Below are 6,000 nucleotides of genomic sequence, written 5' to 3' on the forward strand. Positions count from 1 at the left end.
ATTGTCAAAAAAGTAAGAAATCTTTGGGGGTGCTTTGAAAAAATGGGCTAAAATCGCCCCTGGTGTAAACACAAAAAAATTATTTTATTTTATGTGCTGGAATGTGCAGAAAATAGGTTTAAATGTTAAACTAATTTCTTCCAGTCAGAGAATGTTGCATATAATTAAAATTTTGCTTGATGCATAAAGTTAAAAGATTAAAACTAATAAAACAAGTTTTAAAAAGAGACTTTTCCATTTGATTACATTTTGTATGATGGATTATGCAGAAAAAGTAGAATTGGACTCTAAGATCTATCGCTTTATCACCTATTCAGGTTGTAAATCGTGTTTTTAAAAAGTAACTAAGTAACTAAGTAATTAATTACTTTTGAAAATAAGTAATCAGTAAAGTAACAGGATTACTTTTTTGGGGAAGTAATCAGTAATTAGTTACTGATTACTTTTTTCAAGTAACTTGACCAACACTGGTTATGAGTGATATAATTATTGTAGAGGTTGAGGGATTTATCATTGTTTTGCTGTTTATTTGCTCTGATTAGTTTGCCAAGCTCTGGACGGTCTTCTGTAACTGCTAACTATTGTGTAACTAATAGTCAAACGGCTAATGCTAACATGTGCACTGGCCAGCTTAGCATTTATGTAACTGTTTGATACTTCAGTGTCATTGATAAAGGACATTTGCTTCCTCCTAAAATGTTGTTCGGTGTTATGAGCGTTAACGACTTCAGCTGTTAGTGAGGGGAGGAGCTGTGTGTCTGTGTGAAGCTTTGCCTGTCATGGTCCGGAGTTTGTGACTCAGTGTTTATGTTTCAGTTTATTATTATTCTGGGTTTTTGTGTTCCTTTTTCACGTTTCATGTTCCTATGTTCTGAGTCCCCCAGTCTGTGTTAAGCTTGTGTGTTGTGTCATTACGTGTATGTGTTTCCTGTTTTATTGTGAAGTTCTGGGTCTTATGTGAGTGTTTTCAGTTTGCCTCCCTGGTCTCGTCACGTTAATCACTCCCAGCTGTGTCCCTGTGTAATCTCCCTGTGTTTCTCTGAGTGTATTTAAATTGTGTCTTCTGTCTTAGTAGTTGCTGGTTCGTCTGTGTTGTTCGGCTCAAAGAGACTCCTGTAATTAAAAGAACCCCTGGAAACAAGGTGCCTACCTGTGATAAGTGCAATGTGATTTATCATAGATCCACTTTCCTGAAACAAGAAAGCCTTTTGACTTGAAACGGTCAATCAGACATGAGTCTGAACAAACTGATTGTTGGATGATATTTTTTTCCAAGGTTATATTTGTAGTTGTTTGCATATTGTTATGAATGTGTTACCCTGGAGAGATGTGATGGCACTTCTTATTTCTTCTTACCGAGCAGCTCTTACTTTGTGCAGACCAGTGTTGGGTAAGTTACTTTAAAAAAGTAATTAATTACTATTACTCAGTAGCGGTTTTAGATACGGGCGACACGGGCGGTTGCACGGGGCGGCATCACGGGCATCGGCAAAAAAAAAAAAAATGCTCGTACTCATGCTGCCCCGACGTTAGCCAGCGCATATTGTGACTGGCATAGGCACCGATCGGTTTTCTATCGCCCATTTGCTGGGAGTAAGGGCGCCCTTCGTTTGTGAGGTGCGCCTGCTGCTTGCGGCGCAGGGAGGAGAGGGCGGGGCGGCGGGGGATTCTCTGACCGGCTGGAGCTACATCTAATAACCAACTCGCAAAATAAAACAAAATAAAAACAAACCAACAAACACAAAAACACCAGACATTATAATACAGACTTATAATTTGCACCGATGGTTTTTTGAAATTCTATAAAGTGAGCGCGAGAGCCCTCGGTGCACCTGCTTGCTGCTGAAGTCAAAGTAAACTTTATTGTCATCTCCGCTACAGTCCAGTATATAGAGAGACAAGACGATGAGGCTCCAGTTACAGCAGTGCAAGTAAACAAACAATATATATAAGAAGACTAAGAAAATAAATATACACTTTAGGGCTAGGGGTAAAGGGATCAATAACAATTTAAAATTTACAGTTTGATGATTTAAAGTCTCACACACAACCCGTCGAAAGGGGAGGGGGGCCCTGCTGCTTCCAAATAGAGCACATTCCATTCATAATGCTGTAAATCCAAGTCCATTATGTATTCATGATTTGAATCCTGGGTTGTGTGAAATCTCAGAAATGCACCCTAGACAAAGTGAATCTGTGAACTAAGGTGTAGGTCTATTAGGTTATGTTGTGGTGATCCTCGAGTTGAGGGATGGGTGTTCGTACTGGAGTGCAAAATTAAAACCAATGGAAGATGGACAAGAAAAGTTCAAAGCCATCAGGTCCTCAGTTTAGAAAAAAGAGAAAAGAAGAGGAAGAGAAACGAGCAAAAGATACAGTAAGTAAAGTAAAATAAAATTTTATTTATATAGCACCTTTCAAGATAAAATCACAAAGTGCTTTACAGAGGCAGAAAACAGATATGACTGAGTCCACAGATCTCAAACTCAAAGGGAGCGAGTTCCAGAGTCTGGGAGCCACTGATACAAACAGCTCTGTCACCTTTTGTTTTTAACCTTGTATGCGGGACAACCAGCCCTGGTCACAAGAGCCAATGCAGCTGAATCAGCAGGGGAGTGGCATGGGAGTATTTGTGATGCTTTGTCAGAAGCCTAGCAGCAGCATTCTGAACACCCTGCAGTCGTTCCAGGGAGGCATTACTTAAGCAAGTAAACAAGGAATTACAATAGTCTAAGCGAGATGAAACAAAAACATGAATAATCATTTCCAATTCGGAACGTGACACAATGGGACTCAGCTTAGCGATATTTCTTAAATGGTAAAAACAAGAGCGAACCAAAGATTTAACGTGTGTGTCCAGCGTCAGAGCTGGATCAAATGTAACACCAAGGTTCCTAATGGATGATTTAATATAAGAAGCAAGAGGGCCTAGATTTTTAACCACGAGGGGAACAAATTTCTCAGGAGCAAAAATAATGACTTCCGTTTTATCAGCATTTAGTTGAAGGTAATTACCAGCCAGCCAATCTCTAACGGAATCTAAGCAGGACTGCAGGATTTGGAGCTTAGAAACATCAGGTGGCCTAAAAGAGATATATAACTGAATATCATCTGCATAACAATGATATGAAATATCAGAGTACGAGCTAAGAAGTTGCAGAAGAGGGAGTAAATACAACAAAAACAATACTGGTCCCAAGACAGAGCCCTGAGGTACCCCATAGGCAAGAGAGCTGACGGAGGATCTGAACTTAGAGGTAGCCACAGAGAAAGATCAATTTGACAAATAGGATTTAAACCATTCCAATGCGGTACCCAATACACCCACCCAGTGTTTTAATCTATCTAACAAAATAAGATGATCAACAGTGTCAAAAGCAGAGGTCAGATCCAGCAACATCAAAACAGTGCACTCTCCAGCATCATAATTCATCAAAATATCATTAGACACTCTAAGAAGTGCAGTTTCGGTAGAGTGAGCCTTACGAAAGCCAGATTGAAATTTATCAAGAATGTTATGTTCACCTAGAACAACTGTGAGTTGCTTGGCCACAACCTTTTCTAAAATCAATAAAAGGCAATTTTGAGATGGGTCTGTAGCTGGAAAGCAAAGAAGGATCAAGTTTAGGTTTTTTAAAAGTGGGTGAATGACAGCCCTTTTACAGTAAACAGGGACCTGACCAGAGAGTAGAGATGCATTAAGAATTTTAAGAACACTAGGACCAATAGACTCAAAAACATTTTTAAGTAAAGACCCAGATAAAATATCAAGGATCTCATTGAAGTGACCAGCTTCAACAACTCAGGTAAAGACACTGGTGAAAATCTTTCAAATCTGACAGGCTTAATAATAATAATGGATTGGATTTATATAGCGCTTTTCAAGGCACCCAAAGTGCTTTACAATGCCACTATTCATTCACTCTCACACTGGTGGAGGCAAGCTACAGTTGTACCCACAGCTGCCCTGGGGCAGACTGACAGAAGCGAGGCTGCCATATCGCGCCATCGGCCTCTCTGGCCAACACCAGTAGGCGGTAAGTGTCTTGCCCAAGGACACAACGACAGGACAGAGAGCCCGGGGATCGAACCAGCGACCTTCCAGTTACAGATGCGCTTCCCAACCCCCTTAGCCACAGTCGCTCACTTAAGTTAAGGAAAGAACATTTTCACAGTCTTCATTCAAAGAAATAGGGACAGCAGCAGAAGCCAGAAGAATCTTATGCTGTCGTTTATCAGGTAAGCAGATGTGTCATTGGACAATGGCATATATCCTGAAACAATCAGAATCAGAATACTTTATTAATCCCTGAGGAAATTATGTCTGTTACAGTTGCTCCAAGAAGAAATGGTAAAAATAGCAACAGTAACAGACTAAACTGCAAACAATACATTATGTTACAGATTTTAATATTAATTAGTCATTGTCAATTGTTGATTTGTCCTGTTCTCATTGTATGACGAATTATGATGGCTGTTTGTTAGCCGTTTGCATACTATGCATACTCTCTCTCTCTTCATATGTGTGTGTGTGTACAACAGTGTTATGTTAATGTACAATCCTTAATATGTTTTGTCTGTGTGTGTGTGGGGGGGGGGGGGCGCCAGAGGGAGTGTTCGCCCAGGGCGCCAAACAGGCTAGGACCGCCACTGCTATTACTAATTACTTAATCAATATTGTATTTAAAATACTTATCTAATTACTGTGTCTGAAAAGTAACTTAATTACTCAATAAGTAATTTAACTAAATACTTATTAAAATCCCCATAAACCTTGAGTGGACAAACAATAGAAATTAAACTCTTTAAATAATAAATAATTTAAAAAAAAAATAAGAGTCAACATGAAATAGTTTAGCCTTTTTGCTTCCTGAATCATCTTTATTACATTCTACAAAAAAAAACATTCTTTAATAATTACATTTTTTAGTAAGGAATGTAACTTTCTTTAGCTAAGAAACACAATTCCAGAATAACAAATATATTTTTCTGCAATATATCTGAATAACAAAAAAGCTTAACTTAAAAAATGTTAAACATGACATATTTCACGCAATAAACATTAAATTTTTTACATTTTCAAAGCAATGAGTAACATATTCCTACATAATGTATGTAATCATGTCATGTGATTCAACAAAGTGAAGTTAACTCTGAACTTTGGTTAACAAACAGAATTCCTCTGAAACTTCCTCAAACCAATGAGCACCATATTTCCTGCATGCTGTATGCACTCGTGTTTTCCAAAACATTTTTTGTACTACTTAGCTGTGTTGTTTTTGAAAAAGTTGTTGTATCTCATTAATGTAAGTCTCTCAAAGCGTTCACTTGACAGTCTGTTCCTTCTGGGTGTAAGCACAAGATTGCCAAGGCTAAAAAGCCTTTCGACTGGTGCGCTTGATGGTGTGGCTGTGTTGTACCTCAGTGAAATGGCCTTAATCCTGGGAAACTGGCTAAGAACACCCAGCTCAGACCCAGCAGATTTCAAATATTCCATCACCTTTGTTTCAGCAGAGTAGGTACAGTCGTCCTCCTCAAATGAAAAAAGTCATCAGTGGAGTTAGCAGGGTTCTTGTGATCTTGAGCAGGTTGTTGGTCTTCAAGAGACAACCCATGGCACTCTGTAGTAAGCATTGCCCTAACCATGTCTTTTTTCTCTTCTTCTCTGATCCAGCGTAACTTAAATTTAGGCAAAGTGACTGCAGCCAGGAGAGCTTCTTTATTGTCCATCATTGAGGAAAAGCGCACCTTGATCACCTATGAGAAAAAAATACATCAGACACTTCACATAAGAGCATGATAAATAAAACAAAAATTTATTTTAGGGTAAGGCTATATATAGATTACCATAACAATGATATCAGGGAGGGATGCTGTCAGCTTAAGCTCGTCCTGCAGTGCCAGCGTCCTGGACATTAGAATCTCCAGAGTTGGAAGAAGGATTCCAAAATAGCAGTTCTCTTCTCCTTGCAATATGTCTAGTGCAACAGTGAGTGGCTT

This window comes from Perissodus microlepis, chromosome 2 (assembly GCF_051167445.1).
Source record: "Perissodus microlepis isolate ML-2025 ecotype Zambia chromosome 2, ASM5116744v1, whole genome shotgun sequence".
Lineage (NCBI taxonomy): Eukaryota > Metazoa > Chordata > Actinopteri > Cichliformes > Cichlidae > Perissodus > Perissodus microlepis.